Genomic DNA, 25,226 nt, shown 5'->3' with positions numbered 1-25,226 from the left:
TCCTCCCAGATGAGAATTAATATCACTTGTAGGAAATAAAAGAGTTGTGTAATAAATTCTTGTCATTTCTGCGGTCGCAGGTTATTATCAGGGATTCTGCTCTTTCTCTGTACAGATGTTGCACCTGGAAAAAAGAATGTTCTAGTCATAAACTATTTCCAACGTAAAATCGAAACACTTCGGCACTCACGTAGAAAAACTGAGCAAGGAAGAAAATTCTTGAGATTCAATTTTTCTTTGATAGAAAAAATAATTCCCGTTAAACCAACGCTTCGGGCCAAGCATGGACCTTTCTCAAGGTGGTTGGGACCTGTGGGTCATAGAAAAGATTCTAAATGTTTAGCATACATAGATCAACATCACAAATAAAGTGTATACATGGGATCAGTACAAGACAAATCTAGCAATTCATATAAATGATTGTAGAGAAAAAAAATAATTGATCCGACAGGAGAGGAAAAACATCACATACCTATCAGAGAACATGAGGAAATACGGATTCACACGTTTGTCACTCGTGGCCGACAAAAGTCTGCTCAGGGGAAAACATGAAGAAATATGCACGTAGTTTATGGATCGGCCACAAGGGGGCAGCAGAAAACCTCAAAAGCATTATGAAAGAAAAAGGGAAGAAACGAGTAACAATAATAAAAACAAAAACAGGCGTATTCATACCTGATATATGACAAAATAAAGAATCATATTACATATTACATAAATAATGTATCAATGTACAACAATGTCCCAATATATGTTGGAGTGAAAATAAAAAACGTGTCCCCAATATAATTCTGTTAGGAAATCTCCATTCAAGTGTGTTAGGTGAGTGATCCTGAATAGGAAATATCAAGGCATGAGACTCTGTGCGAAACAATCTAATATATAAAGCTGAGTGTATGTATGTGTGTGTATGTATGTATGTGTGTGTGTGTATGTACAGTATGTGTATGTCTGTGTATGTATTGATGTGTGTATGTATGTGTGTCTGTGTATGTATGTGTGTATGTATGTGTGTCTGTGTACGTATGTATATGTGCATGTATGTGTGTCTTTGTACGTATGTATGTGCGCATGTATGTGTGTGTATGTATATATGTATGTGTATATGTATGTATGTGTGTGTGTATATATCATTGTGTGTATATCTCTATGTGTGTGTATGTATATTTGTGTATGTATGTGTGTGTGTGTATATGTGTGTGTAACGCCCCTACAACCGGGTCGTTACAGGGTATTAAATAGTATCCCCATTTTTCCCGTGCAGGAGGAGAAGAGTCCACACACACACACTGGCAAGAAGAAGTTAAAAATTCTTCAGCATGTAGTTTGAGCCTGCAAGACTCATCCTGTCTCCTAAATGAGCAGATGTGCAGGTTCCCATGACAACCCAAGGGGAAGGGGGCCCTGAATGAGTGAGTTCAGTGCAGAGCAGACTGAAGTTTTAGTCAGAACGTCAGAGGCTGTGATAGAGCACAGACCTCAGGGGAAAGAGCTCCCTGCTGAGGAGATGCCCCGAGACAAGGGCTATTAACATCTTGAGGAAGGGGATGGAGCCGAGGACTGGGGATCTTTGAGAACGTTGTACCTGGTGGTGGTTAAGGTGTACGCTACCGGGCAAGAGAAAGAGACAGAATGGCGGCGGGTCTCCAAGATGCTCCATGCCACGGGGATAGCACTAACGCACCGAAAGAGAGGGACCCCCAGATCACCTCACCAGACCCATTCCTCCTACCTGCCCGGGACCGACCAGAGGCTAAAGGCGGTGAGGACCAGCACTCGGTTGCGATGTGGAACGGACAGTAAATAAAGAGAAACTGGAACCCGCACTCCGTGACTGGTGTGAGGAATGCTACTGCCCCGTGACCCCGGTGTTCCTGAGGACTGTTGCCCTGGGTGTCATTAACCTCCCAGGGCTCCCCCCCTCCACCCGTGGGGAGCAATTCCACCTGGCTGCCTGTAACACCTGCCCTGGAGAGAGACTGTGCAGCAGCTAAACACCTGGCCGCGTACCACGGGTGTCGCTGCTAGCACCCCGTCCCCGTCCCATACTGTTTCCTGGGGGAGAGCTGCGACAGAGGAGGCCGAGATCTCAGTGGCCTCTGTGAGTGGTGGCAAGCTCCCCAGGAACCCCGTCACCCTCCTTCCATCCCCCTTGTCACACCGGACTGACTGTTGGACTTTCCCTTTTATTGAAACCCGCCGGGGTCACGGAAGCCGGGTTGGGCCACTCACAGCCTGACTCCGAACACCACCGGCCCGGTGACCATGCCATCCCTGCAGGCCCTGGCGCGGGTGTTTCATGTGTATGTATATGTATGTGTGTGTATGTTTGTGTGTATGTATGTGTGTGTGTGTGTATGTATGTGTGTATGTCCGCTAAAGGAATTCGTACCGTTGTATTTAGAATCACAAAATTTTGCACCGACACCCCATTTTACTCAAGGAACATCATAGACTACGTTTTGAGGGTAAAGTTTTAACCCCACACTTTAAAATTATTCATCAAAAATCTGCCTCCATTAAAGTCAATGGAGCTAAGAGCATATCTGTTATTATAGACTCCTATTATGGACAGGCTGATGTTAGTCACACGACCTTACCTGTATACTACCTGTGTGGGGTTTTATGAGGTAATATTTTGACTGGTTTGACAGATAACCTGGATGTTTATCAGGTGGTCTATAGCAACCAATCACAGCTCTGATTCTATTTTGCTGCAGGTCATAGGAGCTCTAATTGGTTTCAAAAGGACATTCTTAGTATAAGAAGCTTATGTGTGAGGTAATATGTTATTAGATAGGGAAAGAGACATTCAGAGACAGAAAAAAACAGACAGGGAAAAAGTCAGAATGGGGTGCTACCAAGGTATAATGAACAGGCAGTGCATTATAGTATATGGGAACAGTATATATGTATTAGAGAGAGGGTTTACCTGAGATCATATTCCACTGCCGTGCCAACGCCAGACTCAACACGTGTTTCAGCACATGGCCTTTATCAGGGGGGTGTGGTGGTGCGTATTCCACTATTTCATTATTTTTTATCTTGCTTTCAATTACTTATCAATAACATTTCAATTTTATAGACTATATATTTCTTTGTATTATCTATTCTTTTTTGGTTTATAGAGTTATATGACTCATATTTATAGCCTTTTCTATATACTATATGGGGGATGTGATAGTATGTTGATACCATCGGACATTTTGTGATATCCCCATGTGTGACATAATTTGGTAATTAAGCTTCTCACAACAGTTGGTAGGAATTTGGCCCATTCTGCTGGACAGAACTAGTGTAACTGAGCCATGTTTGTAGGTCGTCTTGCTCACACGTGCCTTTTCAGCTTTGCCCATAAATTATCAATCGGATTGAGATCAAGGTTTTGTGATGGCCACTCCAAAACATTGACTTTGTTATCCTTAAGTAGAGATGAACTATCCTGATTGGCAAAGAATGGAAAATGTTAAAATCATACAATCTTTGGCCGGATTAGATTGGGAACAGACATCCAATCATTTACTGCAAAAGAGGATTGGTAAATGTTTGGATGGCAAGAAACATTCTCTCTCTGCCAATCACAGCCATATCAAGTATTGGCATGGGTGTGATTGACCACTGTAAAAAGAAAAGAAAGCAAAAGGGTTAACTCAGTACATACTTACTAAATCTGCAGCACTACTTCCGAGACAAAAAATGATCCCTCATTCATATACACTGCTTTCCCTATTCACCGGCATCTCTGATTGGCTGCAATCAGATCCCACCACCAGACAGCGTCTGTGATTTGTTGGAATAACAGACGCTCTGTGCGGATCTCTTTCGTGGTATGAAATAAATAGCTAAAACAATTGGCTTAGGGTCCCCCTCAATATTGATGCCAGCACAGATAAAGCCATGGCTACAGGCTGCAATTCCCAGCAGTTCACTTATCTTTGCTGTGTATCAAAATAGGAGGACCTGCATGCGGCTTTTCTTTTAACTATTTAAATAAATAATTTTAAAAATCCGGCAAGCGGTCCCCCCTAATTTTGACACCCAGCCAAGATAAAGCCCGATAGCTGGGGGCTGGTATTCTATAGCTGGGGATACCCATGCTTAATGAGCCCCCCAGCCTAAAGGTAGCAGCATGCAGCAGCCCAGGATTGTCGCATCCATTAGATGTGACAATCCTGGCACTTTTTCTTGCTCTTCTCGATTGCCCTTGTGCAGTGGCAATTGGGGTAAGAAGGGGTTAATCGCAGCTCACAGCTGCCACTAAGTACTAGTGTAGTATGCGGCATGTTTGAAACCCCCTATTACTAATCTGTAAGTGAAAGTAAAGTAAATATAAACACTGAAAAAATCCTTTATTTGAAATAAAAGACAAAGAAGCACACTCTTTCACTACTTTATTAACCCCCAAAACACCCCTTCAGGTCTGACGTAATCCACATGAGGTCCCATGATGATTCCAGTTCTGCTACATTACTGAAAGCAAAGTGGGCTACATTGTGATATGACCATAAGTCTATGAGCTTCAGGCAAAGACTGAACTGCTATGATCGGTAACATCACTTAGGTTACAGCTGGAGGTTCCCTCGGCCCCCCACCTGTCACCGCAGGTAACCTCACCTCAGGGGACCTAAAGGAACTCTCACTGAGCTCACAGACCTGCATCTCCTGCAGAAAACTTCAGTTTTTTTGTCAAGAGATGCAGATTTGATGCTAAAGGTTTTGCACCATATTGCTGCATCCAACCTACACCTTCTGGCACAAAAAAAAATTCACTACCGCATGCAATATGAAGCGGTAGTGATGCAATTTTTTTGCCACCAAGTGTAGATTGGGTGCAGGAATATGGTGTAAGAATTTCAGCACCAAATCTGCATCTCTTGTCAAAAATAATGCACAAAAATGGTTTTGATGCCGTTTTGGTGCTGTTTTCTTCCAGGGGGTGCAGATTTGGTGCTAAAATCTGGTACAGACATTTTTTTCACTTTTTTTTTACTTTTTCACTTAGTGCCTATATGGGAGACTAACTTTGACTGTTCTGATCACAGCTGCAATGTACTGCAATGATCGATCACTGCAGTACATTGCAGCTGTTAGAGCTGGACTGTGAAAGCCTGAGTGATCATGCTGCAGGGATCATCACTTAGGTTTTCCATAGTTAGGTGACCAGGAAGTCATCATGATGACCTTGGGTCACTATGACAACGATTAGGCCCTCGCGGGGTCCCCTATGTGCCACAATCGATATCAATTGCGGCATTTAGGTTGGTTAAACAGTTAGGGATAGCAAAGGTACCATCCCTGGCTGTGAGGGCTGTGGCTCGTCTGTCTGTAAAGCCGAGTGCCAGCGCTCTGTGCCCAAGCGGTTGCTGGGACGTACTGGTAGGTCCAAGTTCGAGAAAAACCTAAAAACTAAGATATACATATGTACATAAAGGGGTTAAGAAGTGTACTATCTTTTAATATACCCTGATATTAGCACGCTTTACCACAAAATTGAGTCTTGTATTTATTTCTATGCAGATTATAATTCAAATTATTTTCTCTGGTGGGCCCAAGGTTCTCCAGTCCGACGCTGCTGATTGGCGATGCTTGGGAATAGTATTTAGGCCTTACAACCAAAGGGTTTATACCCCTGGCTCACCATGTGCCTCCAATGTACAGAAAGATACTCCTGGATTCTGACTGGTTCTATTTTTTTCCTGTGCAATAAGAATCCAGATGTCCGAATGAGGCATAACACTGGTAGAAGGTCCCATCCACTGTGGGACCAATGTCAGATGCAACAACATACACGTTATATATGCATTTTATTCAAGACACACCATAGTATATACAAGGAAATCCGACGGTATCTACAATGGTGGCTAATCTGTCCTTTTATCTTGGGAACATTGTGCACATCCCATTTTTTGTGATTTCCTCCCTAGCTACTCTTTCACCCATGGGTGGTCTGCCCTACCTAGATGCTTTCTCCCCTTTCCATACTCAGATCTGCCCATTATTAACTCTTCCCTCTGTTGCTATCTCTAAGGCCTCGTTCAGACGTCTTTTTCTCTTTTTTCTCGCTTATTTGCTGTTTCAGTGTTTTTCACAGACAAAACAAGTGCCCATTAGAGTCTATGTTCACATATCCATGTTTTATTACACACCAAGTGTCAGCAAAAATATCAGAAAAACAAGTCCATTCTTGATCAGAGTCACAGACCTAAATCATCCATTCAAGTCTATGGGTCCATGAAACTCTAGGACAGCAGATGACTAAGACCTGGGCCATCTGTGTGCGTCAGGAAAACGCTAATGAAAATTTGTCCTTTTTTCACATATAAGAAAAAGTGACTGAAGTCTGAATGAGACCAAACACTAAAATAAAGTAATGGATCATAGAGAGCCGACACGGCCGAGAACAATGTAAGGTCAGGTCTATAACAAGAGCAGTAAGAGCCGCAATGTGAGGGAGCGACACTGTGACGCCCTGGGCAAGCCAGGGGTCACAGGTCATCACACCACCACACCCTACACCCCAGTTAGGCACATACAGCTAACCCAAAAATCCTTGCTGCCTTCCTCCAGAGGCTGATGTTCACACCAGGGGGTGGGCCAGGCGGTTGGCTCCGCCCACCGAGGAGTTCACAGCTCTGGAGGCGGGAAGAATCAGGCAGTGAAGTTTAGGAAGTGAAAGTAGAAGGAAGTGAAGTGTTAGTGTGACGCCCTGGGCAAGCCAGGGGTCACAGGTCATTGCACCAACACACCCTACACCCCAGTTAGGCACATCAAAGCTACCAAAATCCTTGTTGCCTTCCTCCAGAGGCTGATGTTCACACCAGGGGGTGGGCCAGGCGGTTGGCTCCGCCCACCGAGGAGTTCACAGCTCTGGAGGCGGGAAAACCAAGCAGTTGAGTTTAAGAGGTGAAAGTGAAAGGAAGTGAAGTGGAAGTGGTAAAGGAGGAGTAGGAGAAGTGGAAGAAAGGTGAAAGGTGACAGAAAGAAAGCCTGAAGAGAGTCCAGCTGTGTGCAGGACAGGGTCAGCAAGGTCAGCAACGGCGGTGACTGTCCGGAGGGGTGACCGTTTGGAAGTTCCTGGAAGGACCGCGGATGGGTACTGGCCCGGCGGTCTGGAGCAGCGTACCAAAGGACGGTCAGCACCAGGGCAGGGGCCTCTCGGACCCCGGCAAGGCTAGGAGTCGCCATAATTTGCCAAATCCGTCAGTGAAGGGGACGCAGATCCCCCAACAACCAAGTCCCGATTGAAGGCAACAGCCCAACCATCACAGTAGAAACACCGCCACCGCCAGGGCACCAGTTTCTCAGGGCCAGCGCCTGCGGGCAAAGAGTAGAGCTCCTCCGGTCCAGCTTGAAGCCGGGGAGCGGGTTACCGGTGGAAACCAATCGCTACCAACACAGAAACAAAGGTGCAGGGAAAAGGGACATCACCGTCACCTACTGGGAGAGCAAGTGCAGCCGTCCGTGGGAACCGTCTTTCCAGCCGTGTGGTTTACCGTAAAACTGTGTCAACGTCTCAGGCTGAGTGAGTACCACAGTGCCGCAAGGCACAGCGCTGCCCCCGCGTCCCTGCGCCCACCAGGCCCTGCATCTCCCACCTCATCACCGGGCCCCGGGATCACCAACCCCTACCCACGGAGGGGCAACACAACAACTAGCTGCTCCCCCACCATCACTCCCGGGATCCCCATACTGAGCAGCGGTGGTGCTAACAAATCACCACAACCGTGGGTGGCGTCACGGACAATAAACAATCCCCACACCCAACAAACCCCCTTTCACTCACGGGCGAGGAGCGCCGCTCGAGAACCCCCGGGATCCGGCCCACTGCTCGAGCCACCACTGAGCAGCCGCAGCCGGACCCGAGCAGAGGGGTGAGCGCAGTGCTGACACCCTGCTCCCCGCCCGCGACAGTAGAGGAGCTAAGGAAAAAAGCTGAAGTAAAGTAAAAAGTGACAGTTTGTAAAGCCTGAAGTTGGTCCGGCTGTGTGCCCGGAGCGTGACAGCAAGGTCAGCAGACGGCGGTGACTGTCTGGAGGGGTGACTGCTCGGAGGTTGCTGGAAGGACCGCGGACGGGTGGTGACCCGGCGGTCTGGAGCAGTATACGAAGAACAGTCAGCACCAGGGCAGGGGCCTCTCGGACCCCGGCAAGGCTAGGAGTCGCCCTAATTTGCCAAATCCGTCAGTGAAGGGGACGTCTGTCTCCAAACAACCAAGTCCCGATTGAAGGCAACAGTCCAACCGTGGTAGAGAGACACCGCCACCGCCAGGGCACCAGTTTCTCAGGGCCAGCGCCTGCGGGCAAAGTAGGGCTCCTCCGGCCCATATCCAAGCCGGGGAGCGGGTTACCGGTGGGAACCCATCGCAACCATCATCAACATATGTGCAGGACAGAGGGACCGTCACCGTCACCTACTGGGGAAAGCAAGTGCAGCCGTCCGTGGGAACCGTCTTTCCAGCCGTGTGGTTTACCGAGAACTGTGTCACCGTCTCAGGCTGAGTGAGTACCACAGTGCCGCAAGGCACAGCGCTGCCCCCGCGTCCCTGTGTGACGCCCTGGGAAAGCCAGGGGTCACAGGTCATTGCACCCACACACCCTACATCCCAGTTAGGCACATCAAAGCTACCAAAATCCTTGTTGCCTTCCTCCAGAGGCTGGGGTTCACACCAGGGGGGTGGGCCAGGCGGTTGGCTCCACCCACCGAGGAGGACACAGCTCTGGAGGCGGGAAAACCAGTCAGTCAAGTACAGGAGGTGAAAGTGAAAGGAAGTGAAGTGAAGTGGTAAAGGAGGAGTAGGAGAAGTGGAAAGAAAGGCGAAAGGTGACAAAAGGAAAGCTTGAAGTGAGTCCAGCTGTGTGCAGGACAGGGTCAGCAAGGTCAGCAATGGCGGTGACTGTCTGGAGGGGTGACCGTTTGGAAGTTCCTGGAAGGACCGCGGTCGGGTGGTGGCCCGGCGGTCTGGAGCAGCGTATCAAAAGACAGTCAGCACCAGGGCAGGGGCCTCTCGGACCCCGGCAAGGCTAGGAGTCGCCATAATTTGCCAAATCCGTCAGTGACGGGGACGTAGATCCCCCAACAACCAAGTCCCGATTGAAGGCAACAGCCCAACCATAAAAGCAGAGACACCGCCACCGCCAGGGCACCAGTTTCTGAGGGCCAGCGCCTGCGGGCAAAGAGTAGAGCTCCTCCGGTCCAGCTTGAAGCCGGGGAGCGGGTTACCGGTGGGAACCCATCGATACCAACACAGACACAAAGGTGCAAGGAAAAGTGACATCACCGTCACCTACTGGGAGAGCAAGTGCAGCCGTCCGTGGGAACCGTCTAACCAGCCGTGTGGTTTACCGTAAAACTGTGTCAACGTCTCAGGCTGAGTGAGTACCACAGTGCCGCAAGGCACAGCGCTGCCCCCGCGTCCCTGCGCCCACCAGGCCCTGCATCTCCCTTCTCATCACCGGGCCCCGGGATCACCAACCCCTACCCACGGAGGGGCAACACAACACCGAGCTGCTCCGCATCACCATCCCCGGGAGCCCCATATTGAGCAGCGGTGGTGAAATCACCACAACCGTGGGTGGCGTCACGGACAATAAACAATCCCCACACCCAACAAACCCCCTTTAACTCACGGGCGAGGAGCGCCGCTCGAGAACCCCCGGGATCCGGCTCACAGCTCGAGCCACCACTGAGCAGCAGCCGCCAGACCCGAGCAGAAGGGGTGAGCGTAGTGTGCTGACACCCTCCTCCCCGCCCGTGACAACTTGGCGTCACGAACAGGATCCTACCGCTCTGCCATCTGGTAGAGGTGCGCCTTGTGACCGCCGGAGGTATCCGGCTGAAAAATTTCAAAAGCCGCCATCTTTGGCGCGAAAAGTTCCCGCTGGAGCGTCTTCTCGAGTAGCAGAGGCTCGAAGGCCAAGACCCCGCCCCAAGAGAGGAGGGGCCGGAAAGAGCTAAGGGGGACGCGATGGCGGCTGGCTGCATGTAGCTGCAGCTATAAAAGCAGGGACGCCAGGACTCTGCAGACATATTGTTCCTGGAAGAAAAAGTCATCATGTGGATGCCGTCCCGCGACACCGTAGCCCCCGCGCCTGGAACCGTGGCGTGGGTGGAGATCCGGACCGCGCAGCTCTACCAACGGCTGCAGGTGAAGATGCTGCTCCTCATGGAGGAGTGGGAGGCCGACATGGCGGACGTTATAGCCACCGTGCGGAGACGCGAGGAGGAAGCGGAGAAAGGGAGGGTGAGTGACCCACGCCCCTATGTCCCCGAGGGACCGGTCGCTGCGGCTGAGGGACCCGGTCCAAGCCCTCTCCCCCCGTTGCCTCCCTCGCCACCCGTCCCGGAGGCCGTGACCCCGCCATTAGGCCTGCTACCACCGCAACCGGTAGCAATACCCAGCGTCCCCGCCCATGCGGGCCAACCTGTAGCCGGAGCCCGTAGTAAACCGGAGGTGTTGCCGTGGAAGATTCCGAAGGTTGAACCGGAGGCATCCCCTGAAAAGTCCCCCGAGCCGGAGCCGCTGACCCGCTCCGAGCCGAAGGCCCAGCAGCGGAAAGCCCCTATGCCCATCCCCCACACCTCGGCTGAGGTAGCGCCGGGTTGTTGCTGCAAGGCAGCGCCCAAGGCCAAGACACCGCAGGACATGCCGCCCAGATTCCTGACAGTGGGCAACGTCCAGAATGTCCCGCGGGGCCCGACCCGTGCGCCGGAGCTCGCAGCAGCGCCGTATTGGGATAGGGAGCCGGTACCGCTGGGCCTGGAGATCGCTGAGAGGGAACAGAAGAAGGCTGGGCTGGTGGCCAGAGCGATAAGGGAGAAGGAGAGTCTCCGCCAGGCCACGTTCCGAGTCCGGGGCCCGTTGTACGAGGGGCAGGTGAGGCGGTTTGATGTCCACCGGGGCTATGGGTTTATTTACGAACCGGGCCTGGAGGCCGAAGTGTTTATAGCCCGGCGGGATGTGAATGCCCACCTGCCTGAGGAGCATCCCGGCCGCAACCTGATGCCGGGCGACATCGTGCAATACACCCGGTACTATGGGGAGCGGGGGTGGTTCGCGCTGGACGCTAAATTAAGGGGCAGCCCAGAGGCCCGAGCGAGCGCCGAGCCCCCTCCCTTGGCGGCAGCACCAGAGCCTGAATATCCGGAGTAGGGCAGTGGATGCCCGTTGCACCGTCCCCGTTGGGACCAAAGTCTGAGTTTACAAGTTTGTGTTTGAAAGTTTGAAAAAAGAATGATAAGAAAAATGATGATTACCGAGTCCTTCACCTGATTTACTGTGATTTGTAACCGGCCGGAGCCGGCACCGTTGTCCCCGTGGGGACCGTTTAAAAAGTAGTTTTGCATGGGAACTATCCATCGACAAGCCCGTGAACTTGCAGGGCAACCACAAACGTTAAGTGGCTTGTAAATAAGTTGTTTGCCGTTACCGTTTCCGCAGTGCCGCCTCCGGAGAGGCATGTTGGAGGGAGGGCCCGCAGCAGAGCCGGCTGGGGCCCAGCCACCAAAGGGACCGGTGGCTACCCTCTGGAGGGGAAGGACAGATCCCGCTCGGGTACCGTGTGCTGGACTGTGGGTCAAGGGGTGCTGCCTGGGTTTTAGGGACAGCATCAGGGCCAGGTTGCTTGGGTGGGAGAGAGCGGAAACCGTAACCGTAAACCGTTATGAAACATTTAAGAAATGTGCCTCCCGTTGTGGGATGATGTTATGCATTAAAATGTTACCGTTTACCTTTTTATACTTTTACAGAAAATAAAACCGGTGTTGGACGGGCAGCCCGCGGACGGTCTGCATTTTGCTAAGGGGGAATGTGACGCCCTGGGCAAGCCAGGGGTCACAGGTCATTGCACCCACACACCCTACATCCCAGTTAGGCACATCAAAGCTACCAAAATCCTTGTTGCCTTCCTCCAGAGGCTGGGGTTCACACCAGGGGGGGGTGTGCCAGGCGGTTGGCTCCGCCCACCGAGGAGGACAGCTCTGGAGGTGGGAAAACCAGTCAGTCAAGTACAGGAGGTGAAAGTGAAAGGAAGTGAAGTGAAGTGGTAAAGGAGGAGTAGGAGAAGTGGAAAGAAAGGCGAAAGGTGACAAAAGGAAAGCTTGAAGTGAGTCCAGCTGTGTGCAGGACAGGGTCAGCAAGGTCAGCAATGGCGGTGACTGTCTGGAGGGGTGACCGTTTGGAAGTTCCTGGAAGGACCGCGGTCGGGTGGTGGCCCGGCGGTCTGGAGCAGCGTACCAAAGGACAGTCAGCACCAGGGCAGGGGCCTCTCGGACCCCGGCAAGGCTAGGAGTCGCCATAATTTGCCAAATCCGTCAGTGACGGGGACATAGAACCCCCAACAACCAAGTCCCGATTGAAGGCAACAGCCCAACCATAAAAGCAGAGACACCGCCACCGCCAGGGCACCAGTTTCTGAGGGCCAGCGCCTGCGGGCAAAAAGTAGAGCTCCTCCGGTCCAGCTTGAAGCCGGGGAGCGGGTTACCAGTGGGAACCCATCGATACCAACACAGACACAAAGGTGCAAGGAAAAGGGACATCACCGTCACCTACTGGGAGAGCAAGTGCAGCCGTCCGTGGGAACCGTCTAACCAGCCGTGTGGTTTACCGTAAAACTGTGTCAACGTCTCAGGCTGAGTGAGTACCACAGTGCCGCAAGGCACAGCGCTGCCCCCGCGTCCCTGCGCCCACCAGGCCTTGCATCTCCCTTCTCATCACCGGGCCCCGGGATCACCAACCCCTACCCACGGAGGGGCAACACAACACCGAGCTGCTCCGCATCACCATCCCCGGGAGCCCCATATTGAGCAGTGGTGGTGAAATCACCACAACCGTGGGTGGCGTCACGGACAATAAACAATCCCCACACCCAACAAACCCCGTTTCACTCACGGGCGAGGAGCGCCGCTCGAGAACCCCCGGGATCCGGCTCACAGCTCGAGCCACCACTGAGCAGCAGCCGCCGGACCCGAGCAGAAGGGGTGAGCGTAGTGTGCTGACACCCTCCTCCCCGCCCGCGACACCTGCGCCCACCAGGCCCTGCATCTCCCACCTCATCACTGGGCCCCGAGATCACCAACCCCTACCCACGGAGGGGCAACACAACAACTTGATGCTCCCTACCATCACTCCCGGGATCCCCATACAGAGCAGCGGTGGTGTCAACAAATCACCACAACCGTGGGTGGCGTCACGGACAATAGACTATACCCCAAAACTCAATCCCCTTTCACTCACGGGCGAGGAGCGACGCTCTTGACCCCCGGGATCCGGCCCACAGCTCGAGCCACCACTGAGCAGCAGCAGCCGGACCCGAGCAGAGGGGTGAGCGCAGTGCTGACACCCTCCTCCCCGCCCGCGACAACACAAACAAGACAACTGCAAAATGTTCCATAAACCGTGTATTTAGGTGTCAATGGAAAAGCCGGAATATTTCTATATTCATTACATTATTGTGTTCTCTGTCTGCCCCTACTACAATTACTCTATCATTTATTCATGAATTTATGTGTTGTCATTAATGTGAATATTTCTGATGGGAAAAACTGTTTGTCAGCGTCAGTGCTGTCAGGATCTTGTTCTTTTCGGCAGATAGAACATTTATGATGATTTTAATTTGTTGCAGTAAAACTTCATTTTTCAAATTCGGAAACCTCAGAGCAGATGTGAATTATTTATAGTTTTCCGCGCTTATTCTCACAGGACTGGGGGTCACATTATGCAGAGACACTAAACGCCATTATAATTTCACATCTGGCCATATAACACCTAGAAAGTAAATGAGGACGGAGGTTTTTGTACGGCTCTGTATCACTGTGATACCCGCTATCATACTGCAGACAGGAATATTCTGCTTCATCGTCCTCTGTCGCTCCTCGGATTGTAAGAGTGAAACTAGTTCCTTTACCAGATCCAGATCCAGAGAACCGGTCTGAGACTCCTGTATCTCGGGTGGTTGCATCATATATAAGAAGCTTTGGTCGTTCTCCTGATTTCTGTTGGTACCAGGCTATAGCATTCCCTATACCAGCACTGGACCTACATGTGATGGTGACTGTATCTCCGGGGGACACAGAGATATGATCCGGAGTCTGAGTCATCACAATCTCTCCACAGGATCCTGAGGATTAGAAGAGACATATTCATTACTGATAAATGTCGGGATCTTCCTAGAAATCCTGATCTGATGATGGATCCTCTGTATAGATTTCTCTACACACAATCATGGAAGGATCCGAATCTCTCACCCTGAATAGAGATGAAGATCACAGCCAGCAGATAACTGCGAGAAACCATCCTGATGTGTCTGGACTGTCAGAGAGAAGCTAGAAGATGAGACAATCTGTACAATGAGGTCTATATAGAGAGTGACGGGGGATACAGGAGACCCCCAGAGACTGTGGAGGGAAATACATGTAAATTCGGTGGTTATGTGACGGTTTCTGGTGTAATGGAGGCCGGCGTCATCTCCTCCCAGAAGAGAATTAATGTCACTTGTAGGAAATATAAGAGTTGTGTAATAAATTCTTGTCATTTCTGCGGTCGCAGGTTATTATCAGGGAGTTCAGCTCTTTCTCTGTACAGATGTTGCACCTGGAAAAAAGAATGTTCTAGTCACAAAATTTTTCCACCGTAAAATTGAAAAACTTCGGCACTCATGTAGAGAAACTGAGCAAGGAAGAAAATTCTTGAGATTCAATTTTTCTTGTGATGGAAAACAAAATAAGTCCTGTTGAACCTATGTTTCGGGCCAAGCATGGACCTTTCTCAGGGTGGTTGGGGCCTGTGGGTCATAGAAAAGATTCTAAATGTTTAGCATACATAGATCAACATCACAAATAAAGTGTATACATGGGATCGGTACAAGACCAATGTAGCAATTCACATAAATGATTATACAGAAAAAAAATAATTGATCCGACAGGAGAGGAAAAACATCACATACCTATCAGAGAAGATGAGGAAATACGGATTCACATGGGAAAAAAAGGAAAACATATGAATACATATGAAGGTAATCTATGGATCGGCCACAAGGGGGCAGCAGTACACCCCAAAAGCATTATGAAATAAAAAGGGAAAAAAAGACTAACAATATTAAAAACAAAAGCAGACGTATTCATACCTGATATATGACAAAATAAAGAATCTCGCTGGAAAATGTATCAATGTACAACAATGTCCCAATATATGTTGGAGTGAAAATAAGAAACGTGTCCCCAATATAATTGTGTTAGGAAATCTGCATTCAAGTGTGTTAGGTGAGTGATGCTGAAATAGAAATGTCAAGGCACGAGTCTCTGTGCGAACCAATCTAATATATAAAGCTGAGTGTATGTATGTGTGTGTGTATATGTATATGTGTATGTTGTGTGTGTGTCTATATGTGTGTGTGCGTGTGTGTGTATGTGTGTGTGTGTCTGTGTGTGTGTGTGTGTGTGTGTGTATGTGTGTGTATATCTCTCTATGTGTGTGTGTATATGTGTATGTGTGTATATGTATGTATGTATGTATGTATGTATATGTGTGTATGTCCGCTAAAGGAATTCGTACCGTTGCATTTAGAATCACAAAATTTTGCACCCCATTTGACTCAAGGAACATCATAGACTACATTTTGATGGTAAAATTTTAACCCCACACTTTACAATTATTCGCCAAAAATTCTGCCTCCATTATTATAGACTCCTATTATGGACAGGCTGATGTAAGTCACATGACCTTACCTTTATACTAACTGTGTGGGGTTTTATGAGGTAATATTTTGACTGTTTTGACAGATAACCTGGATGTTTATCAGGTGCCCTATAACAACCAATCACAGCTATGCTTCTATTTTGCTACAGGTCATAGGAGCTCTAATTGGTTGCTAAAGGACATTCTTAGTATAAGAATTGTATGTGTGAGGTAACATGGTGTTGGAGAGACAGATAGGGAAAGAGGCAGACAGACAGGGAAAGAGGCAGACATGAAAAGAGAGAGATAGATAAACAGGGACAGAGACAGACAGAAAAAGGTAGACAAGGAAAGAGTCAGACAGACAGGGATAGAGACAGGGAAAGATACAGACAGACAGGGAAAGAGACAGAGACAGACAGACAGAGAGACATATAGACAAACACAGAGATAGATAGAGAGAGACAGAGAGGGAAAGAGGCAGACAGGGAAAGACACAGAGACAGACAAACAGACAGAGACAGACAGACATAGACAGACAGACTGAGAGACACAGATAGGGAACAAGTCATTCAGAGACATACAAAGACAGACAGAAACAGACACGGAAAGAGACAGGATGGGGTACTACCAAGGCATAATGAACAGGCAATGTATAATAGTATATGGGAACAGAATATATGTATTAGAGAGAGGGTTTACCTGAGATCATGTCCCACTGCCGTGCCAACGCCAGACTCAACACGTGTTTCGGCACGTGGCATTCGTCAGGGGGGTGTGGTGGTTTCATTATCTTTTATCTTGCTTTTAATTACTTATCAATAACATTTCAATTTTATAGACTATATATTTTTTTGTATTGGCTATTCTTTTTTTGGTTTATAGAGTTATATGACTCATATTTATAGCCTTTTCCATATACTATATGAGAGATGTGAAAGTATATTGATATCATCGGACATTTTGTGATATCCCCATGTGTGACATAATTTGGTAATTAAGCTTCTCACAATAGTTGGTAGGACTTTGGCCCATTCTGCTGGACAGAACTAATGTAACTGAGCCATGTTTGTAGGTCGTCTTGCTCACACCTGCCTTTTCAGCTTTGCCCATAAATTATCAATCGGATTGAGATCAGGGCTTTATGATGGCCACTCCAAAACATTGACTTTGTTATATTTAAGTAGAGATGAGCGATCCTGATTGGCAAAGATCGGAAAATGTAAAAATCATACAATCTTTGGCCAGATTGGATTGGGAACAGACATCAAATCATTTACTGAAAAATAGGATTAGTAAATGTTTGGATGGCAAGAAACATTCTCTCCCTGCCAATCACAGCCATATCAAGTATTGGCATGGCTGTGATTGATCACTGTAAAAAAAAAAAGAAAGCAAAAGGGTTAAATCAGTACATACTTACTGAATCTGCAGCACTACGTCCGGGACAAAAAATTATCCCTCATCCATATACACTGCTTTACCCATTCACTGGCATCTCTGATTGGCTGCAATGAGATCCCGCCACCAGACGGCATCTGTGATTGGTTGGAATAACAGACGCTCTGTGTGGATCTCTATCGGGGTATTAAATAAATAGCTAAAACAGTTGGCATAGGGTCCCCCTCAATATTGATGCCAGCACAGATAAAGCCATGGCTACAGGCTGCAATTCCCAGCAGTTCACTTACCTTTGCTGTGTATCAAAATAGGAGGCCCTGCATGCGGCTTTTCTTTTCACTACAGTGGAACCTTGGATTATGACCATAATTTGTTCTGGGAGTCTGCTCTTAAACCAAGTTACTCTTATATCAAAGTGAATTTTCCCATAGGAAATAATTAAAACGCAGACAATTCGTTCCACAATCCAAAAATATTTACTGGATTTATACAAACTTATTACATTAATACAAAATGTCCTGTATTCATATAAAATTAGAGCAGTACACTAATACAAAATACTGTACAGTAAAAAAACATACAAAACAAATTAAATTGTGCGTTAGCTTACAATAGAAGTGTTGGTGTGTGGAAGGTAGACTATAGAGAGAAAATGATGTATAAATATGACATTCTTTCTACTACAGTACACAAAAAACATACCCCAAAATAAGGGCAGAACTAAGCCAAATGTGGGGTAGGAAAACTGCACAGGCAGATTACAGTACAAGTAATGTGGAGTACTGGTTAGCAGAAAGTACAATACTGTATCCACAAATGCAAATTGATAGACATGCTGTATAGTATATCAAGAAGGGAGATGGACCTAGCGTCACCTGTCACAGGTGCTCAAGAGGAAAAATACTGTAATAGAAGGACAGTAACTCCGGCACACTGTTGTATCTCCCAATTGTAAGTCAAAGAGTGAAAACATCTGAATTTTTCTCGATTTTTTATTGAAGAAAAAGGGGGAATGATACAATTGCAGAAGGTACGCCTAAAACGTTTCGGCCTTCGTCTCGGCCTTCATCTGGTCGGACAGACTGACTGAATATATTCACAAAATCAACATAAGAACATAAGAAAAATAAATCAGTATATCATGAACAATCATTTTGCATAAATCAGTAATCGTATACGTTATAAAATATTACAACAATGTTTCAAAATATTAAAAGAGGAGAAGAACAAAATTGTTAGTTGGTGACAAGGTAGACAGGGCTTCTGTAAAGCACCAGGGTGTGGTGTAATGGGGTGAAAGCGAGAGTGCTGTGGTGAACATACCTGTGAGGGTCATCTAGACAATATGGGGTAATGGGGCTCACCTAGATATGTGGGAGTCCCGATATATATGAGAGGACGGTGCTGGTATGGGCAGTCCTTCGTCTAGACTCTTCTAGTGTCTAAATGGTTATGTGTGTGTGGGGGGAGAAAAATAATTAAATTGGATAAGAGAAATAAAGGAGAGAAATTTGTTTGGAAAAGGTGCGACGTACCTAGTGATAGGAAAATGGAGGATTTCCAGTCGTGGATCAAAGATGTGATCCCATCTATATTTGTGGTATTGTCTGTAGGAATTCCTTGCTTATGTGTACATTAAGCACCGCTCAGTCAGAGCTGGATTGCCAATCTAGTGAACATTAACCAAAGTTAGTCAACGTTAATAGCAAATGTAATTATGTCTCTAAGAGATAAGTACATTAAAATGATATAAAGTACCCGTATGTAGATGGCAAGATGACAAAAAAATCATCAGGTTAGGGTGCTGTACAGCTAGCTGAGGGATGAATGAAAATGGTGCGTATGGCACATACTGGGCATTACTAAACGGGAAAAATAAAGAAAAGGGTTTTATAGAGTGAATCTACACCGCAAAACATGATTGCAATGAACATAAAAGCGAGAGCATGGGGGAGGGGGAAGAAACCTCTTACCTTAATACACTTGCATATGGCTAGGTAATATGGTGTGTGTGGATTATAACCAATAATTTCATAGAGTCTGGGGCTCTGTATAGATAAAAGAGCTAGTAAGGAATACATAGGTACATAATTCTAAAGATTTGTATAAAAATAGGAGGCCCTGCATGCGGCTTTTCTTTTCACTACAGTGGAACCTTGGATTATGACCATAATTCGTTCTGGGAGTCTGCTCTTAAACCAAGTTACTCTTATATCAAAGTGAATTTTCCCATAGGAAATAATTAAAACGCAGACAATTCGTTCCACAATCCAAAAATATTTACTGTATTTATACAAACTTATTACATTAATACAAAATGTACTGTATTCATATAAAATTAGAACAGTACACCAATACAAAATACTGTACAATAAAAAACATACAAAACAAATTAAATTGCGCGTTAGCTTACAATAGAAGTGTTGGTGTGTGGAAGGTAGACTCTAGAGAGAAAATGATGTATAAATATGACATTCTTTCTTCTACTACAGTACACAAAAAAACATACCCCAAAATAAGGGCAGAACTAAGCCAAATGTGGGGTAGGAAAACTGCACAGGCAGATTACAGTACAAGTAATGTGCAGTACTGGTTAGCAGAAAGTACAATACTGTATCCACAAATGCAAATTGATAGACATGCTGTATAGTATATACTGTACAATGGTATACTGTATACAGTACATATGTACAGAAGGTTATCTCCAGAGCGGGTCAGAGCACGGTGAAAGGATGGAACGGAAGTGTGAGTGATGAGTATTTGCTCTTATTGCAAATCATTGCTCTTAAACCAAGTTACTAATTTTTGAAAAGCTTTGCTTGTCTTGCAAAACGCTCTTAAACTAAGTTACTCTTATGCGGGCTTTACACGGTATGATCTATCATTCGATTGCACGAGCGATCGTACCCGCCCCCGTCGTTTGTGAGTCACGAGTGGGACGCCACTCACGGTTTGTGGTCATAGATATGGGTGACCGCCACTGCAAATTAACCAAGCATCCGGGGCCGATGGAGTCTGCAGCCGGATGGTGTGGCCTCCCGTGAGTGAGGCTGGCCCCAGGGACTCAGGTGTGTAGAACAACAGGTCCCAGAATAACTCAGGCTCAGTCCAGAAAGTCTTTCAACTTGTTTTAACTCACTTTTGCTGTTATCGTGAGGTAACCCGGGCGATGCTGAGACAAACCAGGTGGAACCAGGAACTCCTTCAGGCCAATCTGAGGGTAATCATTAAGTTGCCTTCCCAGCACTTCTTTGTTCAGATAACCCCCTGACTTGAAGTACCGTGGGGTCTATCCAGGGAGTCGCTACTGCCTTTTCTCCCTTTTTGGCCCATTTACCGGCAGCGTGGACCAGGTGAGATGGATTTAAGATCTGTCTCCTAATCGGTCCCTGCATTGCTGCTGAAGCTCGGACTTCATATGGTTGGTGAGGTACCTCTAGTACCTTCACCGGCAGGTTTAGCAGATCAATAAATGGACATCTACTCAAGGGACCTGTTCCCCGTGCGTGCCTAGTCACCAGCAGTCCCCGTACTCGACTGCCTCTCTTCAGATGTCTTTCTGACTGACTATCCAGTAACCGTCCTCCCCCGCTAACGGCTACTCCACGTGCAAGGTCTGACTAGCGTGTGCGCGCGCCTGCGTCACCTAGCAACCACCGCTCACTGCTACCAGACTGGCTTGCTCCTCTTACTTTCCTGACAGCCTCTGCAGCTTAGCTTTCAGCCCCTCTACTACACCCCTTGACAAGAATTGAAGGCCAGACCCCTCCAGGGACTGCCCAAGGGTCCCATCTAAGGGTGTGGGAGACCTGGTTGCTATGTGTCTGTGCATACACACCTCATTCTGGCCTTTGGAATTACCTGGAAGCACTGTCCCAGCGTGGGTGTAGTACTCAGTGGCGCCTGACCAGGTCAGGGGCGCCACATATGCAAGGCAAAACAGACGGTTTCTACAATGGTGGCTAATCTGTCCTTTTATCTAGGTGGGAACTTTGTGTACATTCCATGTTTTGTGATTTCCTCCCTAGCTACTCTTTCATCCATGTGTGGTCTGCCCTACCTAGATGCTTTCTCCCCTTTCCATACTCGGATCTGCCCCTTATTAACCCTTCTCTTATATTGCTATCTCTAAGCCGGGAATATTTCTATATTCATTACATTATTGTGTTCTCTGTCTGCCCCTAATACAATTACTCTCTCTTTTCAACATTCATTTATTCATTAATTTATTTGTTGTCATTAATGTGAATATTTCTGATGGGAAAAACGATCAGTGTCAGTTCTGTCAGGATCTTGTTCTTTTCGGCAGATGGAATATTTTTGATTATTTTTATTTGTTTTAGTAAAACTTCCTCACATTCGGAAACCTCAGAGCAGATGTGAATTATTTATAGTTTTCCGCGCTTATTCTCAGAGGACTGAGGTTCACATTATGCAGAGACACTAAACACCCTTATAATTTCACATCTGGCCATAGAACACCTAGAAAGTAAATGAGGACGGAGGTTTTTGTACGGCTCTGTATCACTGTGTGAGAGGAGTGCTATAACCCTGCTGACAGGAATATTCTGCTTCATCGTCCTCTGTCGCTCCTCGGATTGTAAGAGTGAAACTAGTTCCAGATCCAGATCCAGAGAACCGGTCTGGGACTCCTGTATATCGGGTGGTTGCATAATGGATAAGAAGCTTTGGTCGTTCTCCTGATTTCTGTTGGTACCAGGCTACATAATACCCTATACTAGAACTAGATGTACATGTGATGGTGACTGTATCTCCGGGGGACACAGAGATATAATCCGGAGTCTGAGTCATCACAATCTCTCCACAGGATCCTGAGGATTAGAAGAGACATATTCATTACTGATAAATGTCGGGATCTTCCTAGAAATCCTGATCTGATGATGGATCCTCTGTATAGATTTCTCTACACACAATCATGGAAGGATCCGAATCTCTCACCCTGAATAGAGATGAAGATCACAGCCAGCAGATAACTGCGAGAAACCATCCTGATGTGTCTGGCCTGTCAGAGAGAAGCTAGAAGATGAGACAATCTGTACAATGAGGTCTATATAGAGAGTGACGGGGGATACAGGAGACCCCCAGAGACTGGGGAGGGAAATACATGTAAATTCGGTGGTTATGTGGCGGTTACTGGTGTAATGGAGACCGGCGTCATCTCCTTCCAGAAGAGAATTAATGTCACTTGTAGGAAATATAAGAGTTGTGTAATAAATTCTTGTCATTTCTGCGGTCGCAGGTTATTATCAGGGAGTTCAGCTCTTTCTCTGTACAGATGTTGCTCCTGGAAAAAAGAATGTTCACGTCACAAACTATTTCCACCGTAAAATCGAAACACTTCGTCACTCATGTAGAAAAAATGAGCAAGGAAGAAAATTATTGAGATTCAATTTTTATTGTGATGGAAAACAAAATAAGTCCCTTTAAACCAACGTTTCGGGCCAAGCATGGACCTTTCTCAGGGTGGTTGGGGCTTGTGTGTCATAGAAAAGAGTCTAAATGTTTAACATACATAGATCAACATCACAAATAAAGTGTATACATGGGATCGGTACAAGACAAATGTAGCAATTCATATAAATGATTATAGAGAAAAAAAATAATTGATCCAACAGGAGAAGAAAAACATCACATACCTATCAGAGAACATGAGGAAATACGGATTCACACGTTTGTCACTCGTGGCTGACACAAGTCTGCTCAGGGAAAAAAGGGAACACATATGAATAAATATGCACGTAATCTATGGATAAGCCACAAGGGGGCAGCAGTACACCCCAAAAGCATTATGAAAGAAAAAGGGAAGACATGCGTAACAATAATAAAAACAAAAAAAACATACGAGGGGCGATCCAAAAGTAATGATAATCAATAATAAACACAATGAATATATTAAAAAAAATATATATTTTTCTACATAGTCTCCTAACAAGTCTATACATTTAGTCCATCTCTTTTCTAAACTTAGAATTCTCTGAGAAAAAAAATTCTTGATCTTGACCCTCAAAAAAATCCCCAACAGCGGTTATCACGTCGCTATTGTCGTCAAATTTCTTGCCCCGGAGGTGATCCTTGAGGCGAGGAAAGAATAAAAAGTCACTGGGGGCTAGATCTGGCAAATAGGGGGGGGGTGTTCCACCAGTTCAAAGCCCGCTTCTTGAATGGTTGCCATGGCAACTGCAGCTTTGTGAGCCGGCGCGTTATCTTGGTGAAACAGCACTCCAGCCCGCAGTTTGCCGCGCCTTTTCTCCTTGATAGCCTCCTGCAATCTTCTTATTTGTTCTGCGTAGTAGGAGCCCGTAATAGTGGCTCCCTTCTCCAAATAGTCCACCATAATAATTTCTTCAGCGTCCCAAAAAACGGACGCCAAAACCTTCTCTGCTGAGCTTGACACTTTGAATTTCTTCGGCGTCGGTTCGTCGGCTTGTTTCCATGTCATCAATTGTTGTTTAGTTTCGGGATCAAAGTGGTGGATCCAGATCTCGTCCATGGTCAAAAAACGTGACAAAAAAATCTCCTTGTCTGCTTGGAACTTTTCGAGATTTGCTATTGAAATGTCAACTCGTTTCTTCTTTTGCTTGTCGATTAACATTTTTGGCACCCAATGCGCGGAGACCTTTCTCATATGCAATTCTTTTGCAAGGATTCTTTGAATACTGCCATATGAGATCCCTGTGACCTCAGCTACATGCCTGATAGTCACTCTTCGATCTGCCAATAAAACTTCTTCAACTTTTTTACGTTTTCTTCATTGAGGGACGTGGATGGGCGTCCTTCACGATGTTCATCTTCCGTCGATGTTCTTCCCAGCTTAAATTCCTTGGCCCAGCATGCAACTGTGGAATATGGAGGAGAAGAATCCCCCAATGTTTCCACCAAGTCGCTGTGTATGTGTGGCGCCCCAGGACCTGGTCGCCACAACAGCATTGCCCCTCCAAAGGGTTAATGCTGAGCCTGGAGGTAATTGGGAGGTCTATTGGCCAGTAAGTTTAACATCCAACGCAGTTCTCCCTCAGGCCAGCAGGGGGAGCTCTGAACATGGAGTTCCAGGGAGCATTCCTTAAGTCTGGCCTGAGGGAGGAGTTAGTGTTCAGTCTGTAGAGAGAAGTCATAGCAAGCAGACGCAGAGTAGTGCTGTCCTGTGGAACTGGGGCCTAGAGCTGGAGCAGCTTGGCCCAGTGAAGCAGGAGGAGCAGAGAGGCACAGAAGAGACTCGGACATCGGAGTCTGTGGCCACCAGGGCCTAAAATACTCCCTGGTAGCCAAATCCGAAGGGCAGGAGAGCTGCAAGCACCTGGCCCATAAACAGCCCGAAGGTACAGCTGCATCATCAGGGCCCAGTGTGGACTCCAGCAGAGAAGCACCAGAGAGGGCCTGTGCAGCCTACCACAGAGGGAAAGGGACGTACCACCGGTCCCAGCACAAAGAGGGCCATTGCTAAATTCACAGAGCAGGGTCCTATCACAGCAAGGAAAAGAACAGGAGTAGGCCTCATACTCATCTGGCCAAAACGACATCTCAGTTACTTCCAGGCTGGCCGGAGCCCTCTACCACCTGTAACGGTCTCCCAGGACTAACCGTTTGTGAAGTAAAAGAGGAGAAGGTAAATAGACTGTTGTTTGTGCCTGTTTCTTTCGTTGCCTGTCGGCCCTGCACCGTGTTATCCACACAACACCATAGACTCTCACGAGCACCAACAGTGTCCCCGGGGCACCGCTCCACCTGTGGGGAGCAGTACCACCATTGCTGCCATAACATCACCCCGGAGGCCTCACACAGCAGCGGCGGCTTACTAGCCGCAAACCACAGGTGGCGTCACGAAATAAAAACTTTAATTACTCCCAAGTTACCAGCCATATTTAAATTGACACCCACCAGGGCCACGGAGTCGGGCCCCGCCACCACTGACTACCCCCGGACTAGTCCGGCCCGGCACCGGGTGTCCCATAGCCCTGGGGTGGACGAGTCAACTTTGGCGTCACGAACAGGATTTCGTGCCCGGTCCCACTGGGTACTGTGTGCCTGCAGAAATTGTGCCTAAAAGGCTGTGTTACTGTTTGAAAACTGCCGCCGCCATTAACCTCGCTGAGCGCAGGAAGAAGGGGGGCGTGCCTGAAAAAGAGCGCGAAGGGAG

Source organism: Anomaloglossus baeobatrachus, chromosome 1 (genome assembly GCF_048569485.1).
Source record: "Anomaloglossus baeobatrachus isolate aAnoBae1 chromosome 1, aAnoBae1.hap1, whole genome shotgun sequence".
Taxonomy (NCBI): Eukaryota; Metazoa; Chordata; class Amphibia; order Anura; family Aromobatidae; genus Anomaloglossus; species Anomaloglossus baeobatrachus.
This window is presented reverse-complemented; position numbering follows the sequence as displayed.